This window comes from Sparus aurata, chromosome 17 (assembly GCF_900880675.1).
Source record: "Sparus aurata chromosome 17, fSpaAur1.1, whole genome shotgun sequence".
Classification (NCBI taxonomy): domain Eukaryota; kingdom Metazoa; phylum Chordata; class Actinopteri; order Spariformes; family Sparidae; genus Sparus; species Sparus aurata.
Genome location: NC_044203.1, coordinates 14,705,428 through 14,727,858, shown reverse-complemented (window position 1 = coordinate 14,727,858; position 22,431 = coordinate 14,705,428). Strand labels below are relative to the sequence as shown.

Here is a 22,431-nt window from a genome sequence, read left to right as displayed (position 1 = left end):
GAACTTAATTTTAATATGGAGAACCGATGGATACGTGCAAAGAATTCACTACTTCAGAATATTGAGACTGAATATTGATTGATATTGAATAAATTGATTTTGAATGGACTCTAACTGTCCAAGCCAACTGGTACAGTTAGGTGTTTGGAATAATGTCCTCCGGATTATTCCAATAACTAAACACGGAGGTGGTGCCCCCTTTTAACGAGTGTAATATTAATTGCTAGTGATTAATAATCATATATATATCAAAGTAGTGTGTGAGCAGTGTCTCCTACATCATATATTTATGGTGCTGCCCATGTCAGGACCGCATACCATAGTATCCTACAGGGCCGTTTACGGACTCTCAAGCGCATTGAGATCTGGGTGGTTTGGAGTTTTTGCGGTGTCGCAAAGGTGCGCTGACCTACCAAAGGGGTGTTACTGCCATCAATGAGGGCGGTTGCTATGACCTGGGATATTTGGTCTGAAGCAGGAGGGTGGTACATGTCAACAAGTCACATCCACAGGAATGGCAACTCAAGGTTTCCCTTGAGAACACCGGATTGTAATGAGATGATCAATATTATTCACTTTGTTTCAATGTTGTGACTGATCGGTGTATATTGGTGCTACTTAATACACCACAAACTGTCTGAGCTCAGTCTGTTAGCCTGACAAGAGCTGACGACGGTCCACATAACACCTTTGTGTACAGACAAACTGTACAAAGAATCAGTGACTCACAGTGAATCGTCTACTGAGATGTGGCCATGTGTATAAAAGCACAAAAATCCTGTTTGGATTCACACCAAAACAACATAAAAAACCACCGAATAAAAAACAGAATGTAAGTTAAAAGATCATGTTTGACAGTGTATTGTGCAAATTCTTGTTTCAGGAAAAATGCTAGTAGTCCTCACTCGAGCACAACCCAACAACAGCACAGACAGAAAAATTGATTCAGTGTTTCACCAAATAATACTCCGTATCTAACTGCTCGGCAAATAAACCATAGATGTCGTCTGAGTCCACTTATCAGGGGGAGTGAAACAACTGAGCAACATGATCCGGGATTTCGCTCCCGTCGGAATAAAAAGCGAGCCTCCGCGTTGCAATGTCGCCGAAAAGCAAAACTCCAGAGGTGGGATTTGAAGCAAAAACAATAATGAGAATAATTGAAAATAAAAACTGAAGCTTTTTACAAATAGCAACTTGCTACTTTTAAATGAGAGCTGACAGCGGAGAAGAGGGAAAGAGTACGAGACCTGCTGAGAAGAAAGAGATACGGAGCGAATGCGAAATGCGAGAGCGGAGGAGAAGTGGGGGGGGGAATGAAATCAATAATGAACGGCTCCATAACAGGAACTTAATCAGAACAGCAGGTCCCTATATTGCTCCTGACTAGCGTACGCATCACCACTGTCGATTCAATTTACTCCCCATACCCTGAAAAAATAAATAAAACATGGAAAATAAATTGAGACGCTCATTCAAATTCATTAGAACTCGTCCCCGTGTGCCTACAGTACATAATATTCCCTTCAAGAAGCAGGAGGAAAACGAAAAAAAAAAAAAAACGAAAGTGTGCCAACAACTCAGTATTGGTTTCTGGGAGAGAATGAAGGCGAGGGTACTAAGTTATAACAGCCTCCTCAAACACCACTGTCTCCTTCCTCTCAAGCGCCCCCACACACACAGGCATTATTGCATATGAATACATATATACGCTATTCACACACTATAATGAAGATAAATATGCAAGCAGCCTGTAATACGTGAGAATACGCATACACATTAGCAGACAAATATATATATATATGCGTGATTTCACGCCCACATGTATATGCGAGGGCCCTTTTTTTTTTTTTTCCAAACGCACCCCACAGCCCTCCGATTCTATGACTAAGTCTTTAGAACAAACTCATCAGACTCATAAGAAACGGCGACAACAATGGAGGGGGAGAGAGAAAGAAATCAAATCAGTGAAAGGCAATGTTGCGTAAAAGCACAAGCTGGGCTGGTGATGACGTGGGGAGCCAGACCGTGGGTGGTCGGCCAGGCATGGGAGCTGTGTTCTGATGGCGGCGCAGGAGTGATGTTTTAATAGTTGGATCTGCTCCCTCAACCAATAAGTTTTCTTCCCCAGCAAACGCCGCACACCCCTCGATTCCCTTCTCACCTCTTTTCTCACTCTGTCTTTCACAGAAATCTTTCTATCTCTGTCTCGCGCACTAATGCCATAACTCACTCTCACCCCCTTTTCTTTTTTCTCCCCCCTTCTTCTCTCCATCACTCCCTCGCTCCCAGTCTTCCAGACAGCTTCATAATGGCTGGCACCTCCTCAACACTGGCTCTAATTGAAAGATGAACGAGTTTATTTGGGCTTAATCCATCACCCTGTCACCTGAGGAGGGGAAGAAAGTCTGGGATGAGGAGGAGGAAGAGGAAGAGGAGGAGGAGAGGAGAGGAGAGGCGAGGAGAGGCGAGGAGAGGAGAGGAGAGAGGAGAGGAGAGGAGAGGAGCGAGGGAAGAACGAGATCTCAGAGGGGCAGATAAGAGGAAAGAGAAACAAGAGAAACTGAGGATGGCAGAGGAGAAGCTCTCCTGAGGAACGGGGTGTTAGCTGCATCATCATCGTCGGCTTTATCAAATAAGGGGCATGTATATATGCCACACACACACCGACACACTCGACACCTCGGGAAAGACAAACTCATTAACTGTTAATTATGTTGATTTAAATACTGTGAACGTCATGAGCAAAATGTAAATAGAAACAGGAGTTAACTGCAAACAAAATCTGCTTCTCCACAAATTGGTGAGGAGAGCACTTGGCCAGTGTAACCAGCCAAACGGTGTTCCTGTGTTTAATAAGAGTGGCATCGACGGGAGAATAACTCCAAACCTTGACAGTGGCAGGGGCATTCCTCTTCTACTTACTTACCCGGGATAACAAATTGCTCCTTCATGCAGAGGCAACCACAGAATCTGCCTACTGTGCATACTTACTGCATCACGACTATAAAAGCCAGTGCTGGCGTTCTGTAAACGCTGCGAGTCAGTACTGAACAGGCGTACTGCAGCAACCGAGCTTGTGTCTCAGATGACTGCTAGATATTCTTTGCATGGCTTGCAGATATTCTTCCCAGGTGGCATTCGGGAAGGAAATAAAATTTTAATTACTCAACAGATCCTTTCCAAGAAAAGAGGAAGAGTCTGGAGCAGGAAGAATGCTCACAGGCTGCAGGGAGGAGGTGGACGACCACCCGCGTGACGTCAGGACCATCAATTATAGGCGTTCCACAAGGGGTTTGAAAGTGAAGTAAATTCCGTTGTCAGCTGTCACAACAGTTGAGTGTTTAAGGGCCGATTGCACAAAGAACAATAACTATACGGAGAGATCCGATGGTAACAATGTGACCACCCACAGCGATGATGATGACATTACGTAAACGGTAACGTCAAGCCCGCACTGCACGCTACAGCTGTGTCAGCTGCTTAGGGAAATGGATAAAGAATTGCTGACCTATGACTGCTGTTTACTGCACGCAGAAACAAAGAAAAACAGAAGGCTACAGGTTCTTGCAGTTCTTCACAGATGGGAGAGTTTGGAGGAAACACTCTGTTACATGAGTCGTCGTCTCTTGAAGACACATTTTGCTCAAACGTTCGTACAAGTAAACAACGATGATCAAAGAGCATCAGTAAGGACGACACATTCTTCAGAGGAGGCCTGTCACCATATCAGACTTTCGTTACACGATTATCCTGCCCGAACGAATGCACGACAGAGCAATATCATTGGGCTAAATATTGAAGTTTGAAAAAAAGAAAATATCACGTGATGAGATGATGATGAGCTAAACAGATCTTTGATAAGTAAAACTGTGAAGAAATGTAGGTTTTGATTTCACTGACGAGACTGAAATATAAGTGTTGGGCTATTTTACTCAAAAAGTGTAAACTGAAAGCCCAATTAACTAAGCAAATATATTTGCTAATGTTTAGTTAATGGTGACTTAAGACTTAAAATACATCTCAAACAGCTGCCAAAGTTAGCTTTGTGCAGAGACTCCATCTGCTCCAAAGACCTTTTGGCAGTGTATCTCAGGTAAAATAAAAAATGTTAATGTGTAATTTGCAGCCAATTATGTTGTGAACATGACACCCTGTAAACTCAGATGGATTTCAATTGGCTGTAAGTGATTCCATTGTTCGTCTAACCACTCTGAAAGTGATCCCAACCGTTTTGTTGGCCACTGCTGTCGTCAAATGGTGCTGACTCCCAACATCCACTTGAATAAGAACTATTTAATAAAATGATCTATTTGTGGTTTCTGTCATAGTGATCCTCCCTGTGTGGATAGCCCTTAAATCCCAGCTGACAGCAGCAGCTAAAAGGTACAGCACCATGTTAATGAGTTGTCAAAGCATTGTGAGCGCCCCGCAAAGAACCAAATGGTTTAAAGAAAATGGTCCGGTGCTTCAACAAATCTACAAGGGACCAGTTCCATTACTTTTGTTCTGACATGCAGTAGGTGGGTGTGGGTGTGTAGCACTATCTCCATGTGGTAGTGGTTTCAACTCTCTGGCCTCCTGAGAAATGGTCATCACAAAGGACACAGTCAAGCCTGGATGATTCTGTAACTGCCGGTCTGAACTGATCTTTTTCATTCTCCATTTCTGGCTGAGACAGGTGTTGCATCGCCTCATTGCTAGTTTCAGGAGACTGACATGGCATGTGTTCTTTTCTTTTTTTCCACCAGGGGTAACTCATAAATATCATTCATTTGTCATGTGTTGATAAATGGCGCCTTACACCCAGGGAAAAAAGGGACCAATACAGGCACTTTTATCTCCTGTTGAAAACTGTCTTCACAGAAGCACAGATGCTGGGGGGATTCCTGTGCCTGGAGCAAATTGTCCCTCACTGTTTGACCCAGTGAATGCAGGTTAGCATTGAATCCAGGACGTGCTGAATTTCATTTTTATTGGTGCCTGGACAGCCCTTGGAGCTCTTTGTGTAGATCTAATACACCACCATGTCCCTTTATGTTCATACAGCTGGTCCTCAGGAGAAAGTCCTCTGGAGGAGCATCCTTCTGCACACCAAAGAACAGAAGACCTGGTCTTTAACCCAATTCTACTAGCAAACGTATGTACGAGTAATATGCATGCACTTCTGTGTCTTTCTGTGTCTTAAGGTGTCAGTACGGATGATATCTACTGATATCTACTGGCAATGTCTACAGTGATGGATGATGACATCGTTGTTTATAAAATTGAGGCACCATCTTGTCATAATGCGGCAGTTCCTTATTAGCGCACCACTGTAGTCGCCCTGCAGAGGAAACAAACTCAAGTTACCTTCGACATACATCCCTGTGCAATGTTTCAAAGTGGCCTCGTCTCCGCACCACCTTTTAAATCATGATGTTACGATGGTCAGGGATTAGTCGTCAATGTCGGCCAAAATTAGGCACCACTATCGCCATATTTTAACAAATATCTATGATGGATGGCTTTCCATCCCACCTGCGAGTGTGGCCATTCATAACAACTGTAACAACTTTTATATAGTACAGAGTACCATGTTTGAACCATAGCCTCACAATGATACCAGAAGGTACGACTGTAGAGTGGCACTTACCAACCAGAATTACGCAAGACGATGACCCAGGCCTGTACCACAAGCGGCAGCTCTGCCTCACCAATTTTGCATCCAACAATCCATGATGAGACAGCAAAATCTCACCAGCAAATCACAGTACAGATGATGCAACATGGTCTTGATAATGTGTAAGTCCAGTGATGCATGTAAGTGGAGTATAAGCAGAGGAGACAGCAGCAGGGACAGGATGCTGGCTTTCATTTACTGTTAAATACGTCCATGTGTACCACCAGAGTTCCGGGTGTCCACCTGCTGATGGCAAAATGAACATATGTATCTCCTCTTGTGTTACGGCTGCATCGCGGGTGGAGGGTTGGTGGCACAAGGGGCCCAATCAACCGACTCTCTATAGGCAGTCACAGAGCTTCTTCGGCATCAAAGGGCCGGAAATGCAGCCACAATGAAATGTAAGCCAGCATTCCTTACAGTGGGTCCCCTGAAACCAGCAGCCAGCAAAGACTGGCTGTTTCAGTTCACAAGGATGGGGGCCATGCTTATCTGACAGCAGAAAAAGCATCCATTCTATATTCTGCTGTCTAAATGCTGCAGCCAATGCTTCAAGGACTTCCAGAATTATCTAAGGATCATCCTCCAGAGATAACCTCTTAAATGTGGAGAGAATCCGAGGTTGCTGGAGATGCAAAGTGTTCGCCAAAACAGCTTTTACATATATCTGTAAATGCCACTTCTGCAGGGAAACTTGGTTAGACTTCAGCAAAGGGTTTTGTCATTCTTGTAAGTGGTGTGACACTATGTGCAAATACACACATTTTGGTCGAGGTCACTTAACTTAATTTGGATTTATTTGTGGTGTGTTGCTATTTTATGATCAATATTCTCCTTAAAGTTGACATCCACAAAAAGGGAACAGGCAGACACACAGCCCGAAAGTTACTTTCTGTTTTTTTGTGTGCTGACTGTGAATAAATACGTGTAAATTATTGAGTCTAACGTCTGCCTGAGCTTGTGCCCCATCTTTGTTGATGTCAATTTGGTAGTTCAAATTCTTTGGGGCATTCGTGCCCCTTCCTTGTGCATGAACGCTGCTGCCTGTTTGTTTTGGCTGCAAGGTGTTTTCTGAATAATTAATTCTTTTTTTGGTGAAAAAAGAAATCAAACTAAGACAAATCCATATTCATGTAGCATTGAGTGAGCAGTCAGAAGTGGTTTACTTGAACTTTGCTGAACTCCCTCCTATTGTGTATTCAGCAGCTCAACGGAAGAGCACGTTGGAAATCTCTTGTGTCTCTGTTAAACGCTTTATCTCATCCCTTGCCTAGCAACCAGTTATAAAAACACACACCCAAACAGCCAGGCAAGCATAAACACACAAACTGAAGCTGGCATGCACCTGCTGTCTCACACGCACATGCGCACACACACACACACACACACACACCCTCCATGCACTTATACCAACAAGCACAAATGCACTCATACACTCCCAGATGTGTAGGTGCAGGCACACTATCACACACACACACTCATGGGCCTTTCCCCACCCCCTTGTATTTAATTAAGCTTACAGGCTTGGACTTTTATTTGATCAAATGTTGGTGAGTTAATTGAATTAGCCAAGCCAGACAGATGTAAGGGTGTCTGCTCCATTGGTAGAGTGTATAACAGTTTGAAAAGGATGGATGAACCATGCTAACATAGCAAGTAAGGTCAGCAGTGTAGTCCAAGCAAAAATCAAATTTGTTGTGTTCGCACAGATGAAACCATGTAGCTATGCTTCGAACGCTCAATGTAGCTGCCAGGCTGACTAACCTGAACTTGTTGAAATTTTCCCAAAGCCTCTTTAATGAGACCCCCAATGCATTATCCATGAGTTCATGCATCCACTTATGCCACTCGTTCTTCGTTTAGACTAGAGACACAATGGGCACAGTGAGGTAGGGCGGCCTGCCGCTTCTCTTTTACTTTAAGGATTGGCAAATCTCTTGTGTCCCTGGCTGAGTAGAGAATTGTGGCACGCCAACTAATTGCACCTGAGTTCAGGCCAATTTTCCTTCCTTGTCAAGGTCCCAGGGTTTCCCCTACATGTAATTGACTGTGGCGCACCGCCACAGCAAAATAAAAGCCGCCACACCTTCAAAATTCAGGCATAAATAAATCCAGAGAGAAAGGAAATATTTTACCGTCGTCTTCCACCGCAGTCTTTGACGTTAACTAGCATGTTGGATATTTCGCTTGATAATTAGCTAGAGGATTAAAATGGTCACTTAGAGCGGAGTCCTGCACGGGTCACCGCATCCGACCAGTTTTCCGACACAACTTACATTCCGCACCCGAGCCAACCCGGTATAAATTGATATGCCCGAAGGAAAATTGGACGGACGCAATTTTTAAAACTGAAAGTAAGACAGTGTAGAGGGAATGAGTTCTGGGAGGGCGCAAGCACGCATGAATGAGCTTATATGAAATCTAAATGCTTATCATTTGTGTCGCAATTAATGACTGATGACAAGTGGCGCCTTGAAAATGGCAATCGTAAAACCCGACCCACCTCTCCAGGCGTCCGCATGTCCTGCATCTGTGTCCGACACAGTAGCCTACATTATTTTTCACCCGTGCAGGACTCTGACTAAGATAACTCCTCTCTTGAAACAAATAATAAAAATAGCATTTCTTTACAATATTAGAGTTCATGATGGCTTTGTGAGAGCATTATAACCAGAGAAAAAAAAAGAAATTCCCTAAGTAGCCTATGACATAAGTATAAATATTACAGCATGATGACCCAAACTGACCCCCCCACGCCACAGTCTCAGAAAATACTGGGGGAAACGCTGGGTCCTAAATCTGTACATTTTTGTGCAAAAGAAAGCTGCTGCTCCAAAAAACGTCACACCCCCTCACACTTGATGACAACAAGCAATCTAAAGTGAATGTGCATTTACTGAGCAAAAGTGACTGAGAGGTCACTTTTTCTATTTGTCCTTTTGCTTTTTGATTTAATAGTTTTGTAAACCTATCTCATTTATTCACTGTGCAAGTTTTGACTGACATGGTCAAAGTGGACAAACAAAAATTGGTGTCACCAAATAATTATCCAAACAAATGTTATATACAGTGAAGTTGACCTTTGACCTTTTAGATACCAAATCTCTTCACTGCATCAAATTATCCTATTAGACATGTTTGACACATAACTAACATGTGAATGATTGCATTATTACCACCAAAATCTAAACAGTTCATACTTTAATCAAAGTGGACGTTTGTGCAGAACCTAATACCTGAGATATCTCACTCACAGGAATGGACAGACAATCCAAAAATGTAATGACTCACTGCTATCTTATGAGAAATAAAGACTGCACATGGTGCATGGAGATATAAGAGTTAATCACAACCTATCATTTTATTGCTAAAATGTTAGTCCGTCCTCAGACACAGCCAACCATTGAAATCAAAACAAACACAAGAGAATTAGTATAGTTAAGTAGCTCCACCAACCACAGAGGGATTCAGGAAACTTTGCATTTAGACTGTTAAAACTAATCTTATTATTGGCAGGTGATTCTAAGGAGGAGGTTAGGTTTCTGGCACCTTGCTACATCCTGTGCAAAATCAGCCTGTGTCTCCTCCCAGAGACTTGTGCAATCCTGTATAACTATGCCAAATTCATTTGTGTCTGCTTTATACTGTTAGCATGAAGACAGACATAAATGGGACACCCTGGTAGCTCAGCTGATGGAGCATGCTCCCCATGTACTGAGGCAGGTCTCAGCAACGCCTTAGGTTCTATTCCAACCTGAGGTCCTTAACTGCATGTATTCTCTCTCTTTCTCTCTCCCTTATTTCCTGTCTCTCTAGAGCTGTTCTGTCCTATAAAGGCTAAAAAGCCCAAACAATAATCTAATAAAAAAGACAGACAAAAACAGGATGTCTATGTTACATTATCTTTATTAAGTCTGCCTCACCAACTCCTTGAAACAAAAGCAAAAACAACATTCTGGTCAATTAGTAGCGCTGCTGAGTGATAGACTTTGGGTTTCCTGGTGTATCCATGGCAGAGTGGAAATACTGAAAAACTTTTATTAAATTCATAGGATACTGCACTTCTCTGCTATGCACTTTTTGTCCCCATCTTCCTGATTCACAGAACTTGATACTTTTCGTCTTTGAGACAGTTCTAGGTCTCCTCAGACAGCCATTGAACTCTTTAACAGCCAAACAAGACACTGTCTGTCCCTGCTCCACATAATATAATGCACCTGCATCAGGAAACACATTAGTGTGTGCATGTTTGTGCACATATTGGATAGATCACGTTGTGCAAATGCATGTATAAATAAAAATAAAAAAAACAGCCTTTTATATTTATGTGCATATGCAATTTGGTACCCAAACTAACCAATCAAAAGTGTGAGTGTTTCAAAAAGATATGAAGAAAATCTAATTGAATTTATCAATAACCGCCAGGAAAAAACAGAAAAACATTGCAGACAAAGAATAAAAAATGTTTCCAGTATGTTGTTTCTTTTTTTTTTTTTCCACATGCATTTTGTGTGTTATCTCCTTTGTTTTTGATGACCTTGTGTGTCTGCTTTACTGTCCAGTTTTTTGCCAGTCTTATTGGCAGAAAGAGAAAAGTGTTCCACCAAATGGGATAATGTACAGCATAACGATCAATTGGCTCCAAATACTGTTTGTCTAAGCCCCTCGTAAAAAAAAAAAAGAAAAAGAAACTGTGTTGTTCACACTTCATAAATCCACTGGTCCACAGTCTGTGGCTATGTGCTAGAGTAAACGAGAAGAGACGGTGGGTGTGTGTGTGTGTGTGTGTGTGTGTGTGTGTGTGTGTGTGTGTGTGTGTGCGCATGTGAGTGTGTGTAACAACACCAGGGGGACTTTATGATGGTTACGGCAGCCACCATGACGGAAACCCCACAGTTGGCTCGGTTGCATCAGCCCTAATTCTAGAATAAGGATAATAAAAATGACACTGCTGTCATAATTTCATGTTATGCACCAGATGACTAGCAATGCAGCATGTGGAACATATGAGTGCTGGAAAAGTGTGGGTCAGAGATGGCCTCGTTCTGGCCCATTTGTGCTTAGTCAACTGATGACATGTATTTGTCACTGAAGGGAGCAAACGCCAAATGTGTATGACATGAGTCTCTAGGCTACAGGAGTATGCACACACACACACACACACACACACACACACACACACACACACACACACACACACACACACACACACACACACACAGACAGACAAGTCAGATAAGTTATATACGCTCTTTCTCCTGTGCAAGATATGTTTATTTCAGTGTCCTAAATAAAAAAAAATACACTTTCTCTGCAAAACTAACCCCCTTTTTACTTTTAGACAATTAACATATGAACAACAGACTAACATGAACTGTCCATTGCCTACTACACTTGAACGTGCAGTGGAAAAAACAGCTATTTCTCTGCGTGGATCAGTGGTGGCCTGTGCAAGAGCTAAATATACAGTGTTTATTTGCTAAAGAACCCAGTTCACTCTGCTGCAGTGATAGGAAGCTCTGGAGGTGTATGACACATCACAACAGCTTTAAAAAACAGCACACTTAAAAGTTTTTAATACCCTGATAAATCTCTCTGACAAGCTTTAAATGGAGTTTCGCCCACATGTCAGCTGACATTTATACAGCTATGTAACTGCAGCAAAATCATTTAATAAATGGAGGGGGGCATCCCAGCAGACTTGAATGCCTCCTCGGGGTTCTGGAGACTGAGTAGTACTTCAGGATGAGCTTTGTCTGCAATTTATCTAGTCAGGAATTCAAGCAATGCAGTCTCCAACTGTGGCAGTCCTTTCGTCTCACTTAAAAGCCCACCTTCCACTGATGGCTATTTATGCAGTGGTGTTTTTGTGTTGATCTGGAAGCGTTTGGTATAGTCTGGAAATGCTGTAGCTGCAGAGGTAGCTCTTAAAGCTCTTTCTAAAAGGTTAATTTGGATATCACATGCTATATACATCAAGGGTGCCCAAACGTTTTCCCTTTGAGAGCCAAAACTGAAACTTAAACAGAAACTTCTTGGGACCTGTTATACCTTTTCATTTCTTTTCCTTTCCTTCAGTGCATATACGTTCTTGTGCATGTAAAAGATCTGAAAGGTTAAAAGGCTCAATGTCAGCACCCACGGGAGCGCCTCACTCCCACCAAAAGCACTGCTCCTGAAGCGCCTGAAATGCCTCATCAGCAGCCCCTTTAATTCTGTGACTTTGTGACATCACACAAAGTCACACTCTTTTCTTAAATAGTCAGGAGTGTTTCAGACAGAAGGGTAGATACGGTGATGTTGCACTGGACAGCATGAGAGAACAGATGCTTTTTTTTCAGAAGCAGGAACTAAATAATTGTCATTTTGGAGTATACTCTCCTTTAATCATTGGGCAAGGGCCAAAAGCAAGCACCTATTGTATTCTTTGATTTACGCAATAATAATAATAGCAATAATAATAATAGCAATAATAATAATAACAATAATAATAATAATAATACAAATATAAGTGTAAGGGGTCCTACATATTTAAAGAGCATTTGACCTTGGATAAACAGTGATATATTATAGTTTATTATTTTTTCTTCTACCTTTCTACTTTTAGCTGTCATTGGGTGTGTTTGTTTGTGTTCGTCCTTATTTTAGACACTTATGAGCTGATGCTGCATGGGAAACCTAAATCTAAAGCCTGAATGTACCCTGACTTGATTTTAATGACATTTTAATTCAATTCAAATGATCCAATGGTAGATCACCAGGGATGATCAAGATAAACATTCTTCTGTTTTGCATTTTAAATCCTTTGGTATAGTTAAAGCATTATAGATATAATATGTAACACTAAAATCGACCAGACCTTTGTTGAATATTTTGTGGCAGTTTGCAAAATCACATATGTTTCCAACAATCAAACCTTCAAACCCGGAGAAGTTCGTAATTTTATTATTGCATTTCGTCGGTCACCTCTTGATATAGCTTTCGGAGAACCATCAGCTCATACATCAGAGAGTGAGGAACAAAGGAAGGAAGGACGCATGATTAAACATAACATGAAGAAAACTAATACATTACCTTGTCAGACAGCCAACTGTGGCTGTCTGACTTTGTTTAACAATGACGACAGCAACTCCCATGACGCTCCTTCTGACTACAACTTTTGTTTTCATTGCTTTGACAGAGGGACCCCTTTTGGCAATTAATTACATATCAAGCATTTCTGAAAATATAAAGTACCAGCAAAGACGGTTTAAGCTGAACAACTTTACCACTGTAAGAAAATACAAAAACAAAACCATCCTACCCAGCTGATGCCGGTGACAAACACCCATCTGCCTCATGTTCTACTTTTGCTCTACAGAGGGTGTCTGGCAGCCTTTAATTCAAAGTACGTATCCCATCGTTGTCACGATCAGCAACATCAAAGTAGAAAAAAAACACAACAAAAACACTATATTTAAAGCACCCTGAAGCTGAAGGGGACAACAGTGTTCTCGTGTATGCCACTCTGCTTTGTAATTAGGCTTGTCTAGATCCTCAAGTGTCTTTAGCTGATGTTAAAATGAGGGAGAATCTGTAATTTTACTTAATTAGAGACAAAGCAAGCATTAAGAGGATCATTTATCCCTCACTGTCTCATATCACTAAAATGACACACCACAATCAACAGCCAAGATTAAGTACCAACTCATCTTAATTATTTTGTCTTTGTCTTTAATTCCGTCTTAATCATGTCTGCCGGCATCAGTGAACACGGAGAAGGCTTTGGTGTTCATTATACCTGACACTTCGTCTGACAGTTGGTTCTTTTCTTAACTCTTTTTTTCCTCGCGTGGATCGTTGGCAGAGGCCCGATTGCATCTCTGATCAGGTGTCCGTGTTAACTGTGTTTACATGAGCTGACCGGTAGTTACAGCATGTAACAATGACTGAAACAAACAAGGCCAAATTATCACTGTAATTAAGTTCCTCAACAGCAAAGGGAAGGAGTGGTAGCAGAGGGAGGGGGAAGAATTGGCCACAAATCTTGTCTGCACTGCTGGAGGTAAGTTGGAGCCCGTGTTTGTATGTTTTCCAAGAAAGATTGAACACGACAGTCATTATCCTCATTATTTGTTTTGCATTAATTCTATCTCCTCCTTTACTGAACCCTTTTATACAACCTATTTTTTTATGGTTCTCCTCTCTGCTCTCCTTCTCTTCATTTGTCCTCAAGCTCACATTTCCTCCCCGTTTCCTACTTGCTGTATCACTGTTGCTCCATGCACTCTTTTACCTCTCTCCCATGTGTGTCATTCCCTCTCCTCTGTTGCCATCCAACAACTCTGTCCAGATTTCAGTGAGGCACTTGCTTCCAAAATACAGTATTTACCAGGACAAACACAAAATCAATATCCACCCAACGCAAACACAGCACACAGGCAGTTCAGTGGATCTGCCAATGACACTGGCTCATACCCTGCAACTGAGTTCAATGATTTCAGAGCTGAAACGACAAAAAAAATAAATCATCCGTCGGTTGTATCAAATGCATTAGAAAGGCTCTCCAATGCTGTACTTGACAACACTCAATACATCTCTTTTGCCACAGTACTACATGACAAACTCAATACTTTACATTTGTTTGATGCTTTAGAGTACTACAGTAACTGTTCTTGTGCAAATAATTGTAGCTCAGGAAAGGAAATAAGGTTTGCATAATGTATAGGAGCACCGAAAAGACGAGAAGATGCATTTGCATGTCTGTACACAAAATATGTTGCCTTATGAGGCAGCTTGATTCACTTGATCATTTACGAGACCATATGAGAATTCATCTTGCCAAGCTTGCCGAGCTTGTGAGAGCCAACCACAGTGGTTCAGACCAGTCAGCGTCCTATGAGGGACAACTGGCAGCTACAGGCAGGGTTTAGGTTTGACTACAGTGAGAGAAGTGACTGTTCAGAAACGACAATGGGGGCTCCTCAAGAGGTTAGCGTACCTTTGCTAAAGCACTGCTTATATATTTCCTGACAGGCTTTGGCAAGAGTTTGATTTATCTACTGGCTCCACTAATATCATCCTCCTTCATCATATGGTTTGTTCATCTGATTGGTTGAAGTAAGCCATTGATAGATGGTTCATCCAATCACCATATTTCATGTTTCCAAGGCAGACTTCTCAGATAAATACCTAGCTAGAGACAGTAGCTGGAGACGTTTAGCAAGACCAGTCTCCAGGCAACCAGTAGAGACTGAAAAAATGACTGGTCCTGACTAAGAGATAGTCTGTAACATCGCCCTCAGTTTTTGTTTTTAAGATATAACATGTTAGTCAATGAGCTTCAGAGGCACCGTTAAAAGTTCCTCTGTCACTCTTAGACAGAGCCAGTCTAGCTGCTTACCCCGTTTCCAGTCGTTATGCTAAGCTAAGTTACACAGCAGCTAGTTCCAGCAACATACCAAGATGAAAATGAAAATACAGTTATCGTCATGCACCCCAACGCCGATGGATAGCCGGATGTAGTTTCATAGTCCACAAAACATTTCTAGAGCCTCCCAGAAAAACAGTGTTGCAGCAAAAAAAAAAAAAAAAAAAAAACTGAAGTAGATGGAGTGTTTTAAAACACAATAAATTAAAACAGAAAGTTTTATGTAAGTCTTCAGAAGCCCTGAGATCCCAAATTGATTTAAAAACATGATATTTACACCCTCAGCCAGAGCCACCACCCAATAACAACATTTCTCACTCTTTAGACCACTGGAGAGGCGCTTCCAGAAATGACACTAGAGGTGTACTTAGAGTATTATAGTTTGTAGCATTGGGCCACTGACACGTTTGACACCTCGGAGTGAGAATGGGCTGCAACTTGCCCGTTTCCCACCATGACTCAATAAAATACTGCCATATGCCATAATGGAGTAACAATAGACACTAGACACTGTGCCGGAACATTAAATCTCGTTTACCAATTAAGTGCTGAGAGTTACAGTAAGTCTGTAATATGTTAGCATTCACAGAATACTTTGGAAATGAGACAGAAGGGAAGATAATCTGACAGTCCCCTGGAAATAATTAACCTCTGGGTAATTAGGTGAACTAAATATAGTGTATCAGCAGGTGTCCACCCTCAGAAAATCATTCCTAACATCCAACAATAAGGTATAAGCCTTAGTTTGAATGTTCACATCAGGTCTTTGCTAGGATGGCCACTTTAAGTGGTTTTATGCTTTAGCACTTGAGTCTACAGGATATAAAACCCACAAACTTTAACATGTTCAGACAATCCAAATAACAGCCTGTTTCCCTCTTCAAACAGCCCTCTTTTTTTCTTATTTCCACAAAACTTAATTCAAGCCCCCTCTGTATTCCTTGAATACAACAGTCAATACTTTGTTGATGCTGTGGCTCCAGCATTGTGTAGCCAGAACATCCGTGGGGGCCCGTAGCGAATAAAATGTGCCTGTTTAGTGTTTCTCCAGCTGGGCTGATCTGAAGCGACAGAAATTCAACCAACAGCCAGAGTGTCTCTCAGGAGACAAGAGGCTTCAGATGTCGGCAGCGGCACCACTGCTGCAGCTGTTAAAATGATCTGGATGAGAATGGCGCTAATCTACCACTCTTCATGGGGACTTCACACCGAATCGGGGACATAAAAGGAAATAACACGCGTTCCTCTTTCGACAGAGGGAGGCGCAGCAGAAGAGGACGACACAGCGAGGGAGGTGAAAAGGGTCAAAATTGAGGGAGGCGGACAAGGGAGGAGGACGAGCAAAATAGCATGATCTCGCCTGCCGCTCCCAAAAAGCCACTCTGATTTCCCCAATCACCGCATTGTTAGTGTTCCACCTGACGCGTGCAGGCACATGCTGGGGAATACGGCTACACAAAACACACACGCCTCTCTACAGTGAGTACAAGAAGCAGAAGTTTTCAAACACTCTCTCCTGGGAAACCGCATCAACTAAATCATTTTCTCCCATCACCTAAAACTGATTTTGCAGGCTTGTGTGGAGGCTGATGTAGCAGAATCTCCACCGTAACTAGGACACAAAGCCGAAGCCCGATCTCACTTCTTGCCGCTTTGTAACCTCAACAATCGCAGGGGTTGCTCTCAAACGCATACAGTCGATCATTTCTCGTAATTATGCAGGGGATGCTTTATAAATCTTGTCATCATATCATTCGCTGTGACTCGTTCCATTCCCTGGGCTAAACAATGCGGTTGTATGGCTGATTATAACAGCTCACTGTCATGGTTCGTCGCTTTGTCGAGGTGCAGGCGCATTCCCTCGCAAATAAAACTCCAACTGAACCCTAGAATGATTTGACAGCAAATGTAGCCACAAACATCAATAAATGCCAGGCATCACATATTTATAAATAATGTTTCATCTCACTAAACTCTGGAGCTATATGGTGCATTATTGCAAAATGTCATCCTGCTTTTCAATAGCTCATCAGACTGAATGGGGGATGTGTGTCATCATGTATGCTTTCAATGGCCCACTCCCAGCAGACCGCAGATCTCCCTTTTCCTCTTTCTCCGTCTCCCTCTCTCTCAGGCTTGCTGACATTTAGACTCGAGTGAAGGCAGAAGGGAGAGAGGGAGTCAAAGAAAGGATTCTCCCATGAAAAGGGACGGAGCAAGTCTCCTCTACCCTCCAAAGGCGTGACCCGGTCACCGCCATCTGAAATCAAAACGGTTGAAGCTGCTCTGTCATCCATATAGAAGGGCAGCTCTAAACAAAGGAAAAGCAATATTTTTTTGTTATGTTGGCAGGAAACATTCAAAATAGCCTCTGTGGACTATTTTTTCATTTTATTTCAAGTGGTTGCAGAGCTTTTCACAGTCTACATTTAATTTTCTTTCCTTGTTTTGTTGTTTGTTTTCAGACATGAAGCGACTGACAAAACTGTTGATGATCCATAACAATCCCATGTTTGTGAATTAAATGCTGATTACATGATGTTGTGGCTAAAGAATAATGACACCATTGGCCTTTAGAGTGGTTCCCTATAAACTTCACTTTCACCATCCATATTTGTCTGACACTGCACTGCACTCAGGCTGGCGGCCTGACATCATTTCTATCTGCTTTCACGTCTCCATTACATAACTGAGGAAGTGCAGTCTCGGATTTGGTGCAATTTTGATACACACAATACATTTAGAATTAATAGCAAATATCACTCTGTGCTGCAACAGAGGCGTTTCACGTGATCTCCCGGGGAGGCAGACATTGACAAAATGGATATTAGCATGTAACGTGTTCCTAGTTGTTGTAGTAATGTATTGCAATAAGAAAAAAACAAAAGCAGAAGGTTAAACAAGTCTGAATGAGTGGGGAGACACAGTCAACACAGGTTTTATATTCTTCAGCAAGAACTGGAGATGGGATTTTAAGTTTCTGTCAATAGCAGTATGCTAGCTAACATTAGTCTCAAGAGCTACAATAGTAAATTGTTGCTTGGCAGCACTGTCAGCTTCTCTGGTATGTTTCTCTCATTGTTTGTTGCCGTCCAGCTTAGAAAGTACAGTTGTAATCATCCAAATTCTAAATCGTAATTATCAAAACATGATTAATATAATCGACAGCGATTCGTTTTTTGTGAAAACAGTGCCAGAGTAATACCATTTTGAAACGCCAGGGAAGACAAAAGTTGGCTGTGTCTACTTTCAAAAGTAGGATTTACTTTCTGTACGTGCTGTACGTGCTGTACTTGAGCTTAGGTCATGATCACTGCTCATCAAATTAAGAAAAAAAAAGAACATCTGCAGGCTGATGCTCAATCCGTATTTACACGTTTATTTATAGGATTTTTTTCAGCAAAATGTGACACAAGAAAACACAGCCTGGAGATAATACTTTGATTAACATACCTGCAATATGCAGGGACATGTTGTGCATTAAATGGTTCGAAAACTGACAGACACAGAATAAATCCTGAGATTTGCTTTTTAAATCCTTCAGATGTTTTTCAAAAAACCCACAACGGGTCAGAGTTAAAACAAGATACTCGCCTCCCACAGAAACAAACAAGTAAAAGGCAGGAAAGAGTGAGCAAGAAAAGACAGACGGGTAGAGAGCTTAGAGGTCTGAACATTCACAAATGTAATCATATACAAGTGGATATTTAGCAGATAGAGAAAGGGAAGGACGGAATGATAAATAGGCTCATGGATGCAGGCAGGCCTTGAGGGAGAGTCGACATAAACACCCTACTTGTACCACCGGATAATAATTCATGTTAGCACTCCCGAGGACAGTAAAGCAGTAATTCTGGCCAGCAGGCTTAAGCCCCAAACGTTACATAAAAATGCTAATACTTCAGATCTGCTCTGGTTACAGAACACCAATCATCTCCCCTGATGATGATGTTAAAGTTCAGACTTCAGTAAGTTAATGTCTTAATTTTAACCACAATTATCCAAAGACCTCAAGTCTCCTCCTAATGACGAGACACATCACAGTGTGTAATGTGTGTTTCGTACAAGTTACAACACTGCAGTGTCTGTACTGCACTGACAGCCGTCTGGCCTGCAGGGGCTTCCAAGGGTGCATAGTCTCACTTCCCATAGCCTCTCCTGCTTTCTTTCCTTCCATCCATCTTTCAGCCTCACTGCGTGCCGTCTCCCTCCTTTCCTTTCCTCTCCTCTCCTCTCATGCTTCACCCTTTCTCTGCTTTTCTCCCATCTTCCATCTCTCTGTGTCCTCCCTCCATCCCTCCCTGCAGAGCCAAGAGGCATCCAGCTTCTCATAACTCTTCATTAGAGCCTTCACAGGGACCCGCGGCTGCATAGTGTAACAGAGCAAAGTCTGACTGCAACCGTAGAGAGAATGAGAGAGAGAACTGAGCCCGAGAGACAATTAGCTCAGCCTGGAAAATAACATCATACTCCAGTCCACAGTCTCTGTGTGTGGGTGCTGGCAGGACAGCTGGGACTGGGTTTGATTAGGGCCCCATATAGAAAACGTGCTTGAGCACTGTGCCTGAAGCTTTAAACGCCACAGAATCAGCATAGAAGATATACCTATATGTCGTCCTGGGTGTTCAACAGAGGTATGTCCCTGCGACACAGATACACTTATTCCCACAAAAGTACGACACTCAAGTGAATTAACACAGTGAGTGTCTCTGGTTGCCTTGTTAGACTTGTCATATTAGCGCCGTAACAGTGGTATTAAAACTAAAAATGAACATAAACCAAAGGAATGAAGTATCCATTTTTAAATATAAGTCCCACTTTGCATCTGGTATAGCTTTGGTAGTACAAGATATCTCTCTGATGTATTTTCAGGCCAATAACTGGATGTACAAATGCTTTTTCCTGCTCCTAAGGAGACAGGAAAAGCTTGAATAAAGAGGAGTCTGAAGCATGTAGACTGACAGCAGGTTCACTTCTTTATATTGCTTCATATTAGTGTGATATGTCACATAAGTATGACACATGGGAGCACGTCTGTGACCTGACAGCAAGGCTCTGACCAAAGAGACACAAGCAGACAAATAACTCTCTGACACTTTGACAGGACTTGTTTGTGTGTGTGTGTGTGTGTGTGTGTGTGTTGGACACACTATGAAGCATCAGGTGTCCTGAGGGGTAATTCCACTGATAAGAAAACAAGGATCGGGGAAATTCCACTCACTTGAAAACACCTTCACAGACAACCACAGACACCAATTCTGATTAATTTATCATAATCAGAATGCCGATGCCACCCTGGTTGGGTTTTCCCTCCCTGCAGTAATGCGGGCCTCCTTTGTCATCACAGGTTGTTTGTGATCGACCCTGTCATTAATACTACGCCAAGGTCATGGTTTCACTCTCATCTTCGCCTGTGTCCGCAGAGCCTCTCATTTCACTGGTTTCATATGCTCCGGCATGTGTCTCTGCCTGCAGCTTTAATGTATATGCACTGCTTGAACTGGTCAACCAAACCTGTTCAGGCGACAGCTGTATTGGGAAGGCTTTTTGAGGAGAAAGAGACACTACATATTACAACTATGATCGTGTAATTTCTTGAAAAAACATTCACTTGATAGCGATTCAGTCTTTCTGGCTCCTGAGTTGGCCTTTTGTAATTTCCTTGTGAAAGCTGTGCGACCGTTAGGATAAATGCATGGATTATTCACCAATATTAATACAAAAAAAATAAAATATCATCTGATACGAACTCTTGCTTTGTTGTACTTTCTCGCTGTTAAGCGTAGAAGCCAGTGCACAAATTAGATGAAAGTTATTTTTGAATCCCATCTCCATTGAAGCCAGTAGTGGAACGACTGAGCAGAAACAAAGCACGGTGCAATATACGGGGCCGTTGGGTAACTAATAAAAATAATAACCTTAATAAAAAACGAGTTCAAGAAAAAGGAGAGGATATGAACACTGCTATTAGATTTACAACAGCAGGGCTCTACAAGCTTCCCTGCTCTGCTACCATAACATTTCACCCGTCATATCCACATCTTCAATGAAACAGAAAAGACTGTAGCTACTTTGTGCTGCTGTCTTAATGGCCAGATGTAACCGGCAAAAGCAATTTTTTTTTTACTGACTATTGAACATTACCTATGTACCTACTCTACTTACGTTTCGTTTCCATGTATGTTGCAGTTACCAGGGCTTGTACAGAGGCATTCTTTTCTGGAAACAGGACACAGTGATGAGGCAAGGAAAAGTAACTGCTCATCACAGAATCCTCCTGGATAATGCTACTTTTATAAAAACATTATCAACAGCTGTTTTTCTCTTTCTTTTCCATCACTGTACTTCAGTGTCTGTTTGTGTCTGTCTAATATGGACAATATAACATCCATCCTGTCAATGTACAAACTCAAACACTCCACAATATCATAACACATAATAATACAAATCTACATTTGTAAGTAATGCCATTGCTACACACACTTTTAGGAAGCAAACGTGGGTTTCTGCCCATCTGTAAACACAACAATGGAGTGACAATTGAGTTTTTTGGCTACCTAAAATGCTGTTTATGTGTGTGCGAAAGGCCAAAGCACATTGAGAAAAGCCTGCTGTTGTCAATCCAGAAGCTATTGGCGAGGAAGGTCACTTATTCATGGTATAGCTGCATATTGGAGCAGACGGCTTTGTTGAGACATTTGCTAAGAGGTGATTTCTTGGTGCTGCTGACTGCTACATCTACAATAAAGAAGATTTTAAAATGTGATGAGGACATAGGTAAACTTTTTTTTAAAAGTCCAATGTCCTAAAGATCTGTGTGATTGAATACAAATGGTTACACTGTGAAACAGAACAGAAAAAGCACAAACTTTTACAATTTGGTTGATTGTAATCTGCCCATGCTCCATCTGTCTGACAGCTGGAAGGAGAACAAAACTGGAAATGCTTTTTTAACCCGTAAAAAGTTAAAATTTCTACGGCAAAATTCTAGTGTAGTTTAATTTAATTCCATTACAAGCCTCTAGCCACAGAAATCTACAATGCGTTCCACAGCAATGTGATTTCATAAACTGTCAGCCCACTCTACTTTTTCCTTAGTTCTGCCATTCATTGTGTTAAAATGTGAAAAGAATGGTAAAAGCTCTAAAAGGATGCGACTGCACAGCAAGCAGCAACCATTATATGGTATTTAGGGATAACAAGCTGTGTTGAAATCTCTTAAGTAACGCATTTCGCTTAAATCGTTGATCTTCAAAACCCTTTACTGCTAGTTGAGTTTTCCTGTATCCATAGACTATTTATGTCAGATATATACAGTATCATAGAGTATTTATGTATGTGTGGTGTTTATCCTCAGTTT

At 41.8% G+C, this 22,431-nt stretch overlaps 1 long non-coding RNA gene across 1 annotated transcript; it reads left to right on the top strand.

Annotated features, from left to right (window-relative positions):
* Positions 1-4,843: 4,843 nt before the first annotated feature.
* LOC115567866 (uncharacterized) lies at positions 4,844-21,346 on the top strand. The gene is made up of 3 exons (XR_003981284.1): positions 4,844-4,937; positions 5,050-5,140; positions 21,261-21,346. It is a non-coding gene; the product is annotated as an uncharacterized LOC115567866 (long non-coding RNA).
* Positions 21,347-22,431: the final 1,085 nt, after the last annotated feature.